Genomic DNA, 3,060 nt, shown 5'->3' on the forward strand with positions numbered 1-3,060 from the left:
AGCGCCTGGTGTTCCGGGATCGGGGCCCGGAGCCCCGCGCTGGCCCTCGCCGAGCCGGGCCTGGGGCGCTGGTCCTGCCCGAGACCTCCCCGCCTAGTGCGGGCCGCTAAGTCCCGCGGCTGGGCCTCGGACTCGGCATTCTAAACCCTCTCCCTCCGGCCCCGCCCCACTGCGCACCTGAGGCTGGGCCCCGGCCAGCTCGGGGGGGCCCCCTGTCGTCACCACCCTAAGTCCCCCTCGCTGCCAGTGGACAGTCTTAATTCCGAGCTCATCGGAAGGATTAGTCCCACTTTACAGATGAGGAAACGGAGGCTCCCGGGAGCCCAGATAAATGTGCCAGCAGGCCCACGACGACAGGGAAGGAACTGGAATTGGACTCTGAATGCAAGGCCCAGCCGGGCGTGGTGGCGCCCCCTTGTAATCCCATCACTTGGGAGGCGGTGGCCAGCCAGCCTCACTCTCCAGGGAAAAATAAAACGGAATAGGTTGAAGAATTGAGGACCAGAGAAAAAAAGGGACTCATCCAACGTCAAACACTTTAATCCCTGAAAGTAATAACCCTCCACCACAGAGTTCGCCCAAACACTTTCTCGATGAATTCCTATGTCCTCTGAGGACCTGCCGGTCACCAAAATATCCCAGATCCGCACAGCTCAGGCCGCGAACCGACCACAGGCCACACACAGGTGGTTACTATTTAGTGAAAGTAATCTATTCCCACGATGACAAAACATCCACATGGATTAGATCTTTCTTGACTAGGTCAGATTTTGTTAGATCCTAGCTAGATCTCCAGCAGCAAATGAACTAACAAAGCAACGAGGCTAAACCTCTCCTGCAAAGAAGGGAAGCCCAGAGACTCTCCCACAGTCCAGCTCGGGAAGAAAACAAAAACTAATCAGGAAACTGTTGCTTCCAATGCATTCATTCATTATGCCCCCCTCCTCTATCTGGGGACCCTCCCCAAACTCCTTCACCAACCAACCTTTGTCAGAGTGTAAATTATCAGTATATTGATTTGCCTTGTCCCTGGGCTGTTGATTTATCAAGGTCAATGAACAACCTCTCCAGCTTTGAATGTCTGAGGCCTACTATACTCCAGCCATATAGTCAGCATTGGAAGAAAAGCCCTTACAAGGGCTGAGGCTGCAGCTCAGTGGCAGAATGCTTGCTCAGCACATACAAGGCTCTGAGTTCTGTCCCCAGTGGGAGGTGGGGGAGGGGATGTGTTAGGCAGGAGCCCTTGCAGGATGAAAGACTGTACAGAAAAGGTGTGTGAAAAAAGGAATTGGATTCTAGTCCTAAGCCTAGAGTCTCCTCTGCACAGCTATCACCTGTTAAATTCCATTTTGAACATATAGCATTGGTGTCATGGAATGCAGGCCGATTCTTGAGGCAGAATTGCTGACTAACTGCCTGGCCCATACTTAGAACACAAGATCATTGCAAATAATCCCCAGAGAGGTCTCAACCATCCAAACAAAAAGAAATGCAGGAGTCACAGATTGGGGGGACTGAGCTTTTGCCTGGGCAAGTTAGGGAGACCCCATCTACCAAACAAGCAAGGTGTGATGTCACGTACCTTCAATGGAAGCTGTTCAGGAGACAGTTCAAAGTCAGCCCCGGGCAAAAATGAAAGTCTCTATAGAAAAGATCACTAAAGCATAAAGGGCTGGAGCCAGTCCCAAGTGGTAAACCAGTTCCTAGCAAGCGTGAAGCCCTGAGTTCAAACCTTTTCCTTTTCCTTTTTTTTTTTTGTCGGTCCTGGGGCTTGAACTCTGGGCCTGGGCGCTGCCCCTCAGCTCTTCAGCTCAAGGCAAGCGCTCTACCACTTGAGCTATAGCGCCACTTCTGGTTTTCTGGTGGTTTATTGGAGATAGGAGTCTCACAGTCTCTCCTGCCCGGGCTGGCTTTGAACCGCGATCCTCAGATCTCAGCCTCCTGAGTAGCTAGGATTACAGGCGTGAGCCACCAGTGCCCGGCTCCTTTTTTATTGTCAGTCATGGGGCTTGAACTTGGGACCTGGGAGCTGTCCCTGAGCTCTTCTGCTTAAGGCTAGCATTCTATCACTTTAAGCCATAGCACCACTTTCCAGTTTTCTGGTGACCAATTGGAGATAAGAGTCCCACCTTTCCTTCTCCTGACTGACTTTGAACCATGATCCTCAGATCTCAGCCTCCTGAGTAGCTAGGATTACAGGCCTGAGACATTGGTTCCTGGCCAAATCCTGGGGGGAGGGGGAGGGGGGGAATCACAAATAGCAGCATTCAATAAAAATTTGTTGAACACTAATTGTGTGTGTGTGTGTGTGTGTGTGTGTGTGTGTGTGTGTGCATGAGCACCAGTGCTGGGGCTTGAACTCAGTGCTTGGGTACTGTTCCTGAGCTTATTCACTTAAGGCTGCTGCTCTACCACTTGAATCACACACAGCTCCACTTCCTGGTTTGTTTATTTGTTTTGGTGATTAATTTGGAGATAAGAGTCTCATAGACTTTCCTGCTCTTCAATCCTTAGATGGCATCCTCCTGAGTAGCTAGGCCACCAGCACCCAGCTGAACTAATTATTAAACATAAGGCTAGGGTCTGAGAAGGTGGCTCAGTGGTAGAGTGCTTGCCTTGCATGCATGAGGCCCTGGGTTTGATTCCTCAGCACCACATAAGCAGAAAAAGCCAGAAGTGGCTCTGTGGCTCAAGTGGTAGAGTGCTAGCCTTGAGCTGAAGAGCTGAGGGACAGCGCCCAGGCCCAGAGTTCAGGGCCCACGACCAGAAAAAAACAAAAACAAAAACATAAGGCTAGCTTCAATTTCCATCTGGAAATCTTAGAAGAGCCCTAACCAACTTATAGAGCCATGGATGAGAACAAGTAAGATTATTTTAGCTTAGTGATGGTGGCTCACACCTGTAATCCTAGCTACTCAAGAGGTTGAGCTCTGAGGATAGCTGTTCAAAGCTAGCCCAAGTAGGAAAGCCCATGAAACTCTATCTCCAATTAACCACTAAAAAGCCAGAAGTGGAGCTGTGGCTCAAGTGGTAGGGCACCAGCCTTCTGTGAAATAAAAC

Source organism: Dipodomys ordii, unplaced genomic scaffold (genome assembly GCF_000151885.1).
Source record: "Dipodomys ordii isolate 6190 unplaced genomic scaffold, Dord_2.0 Scaffold6, whole genome shotgun sequence".
NCBI lineage: Eukaryota > Metazoa > Chordata > Mammalia > Rodentia > Heteromyidae > Dipodomys > Dipodomys ordii.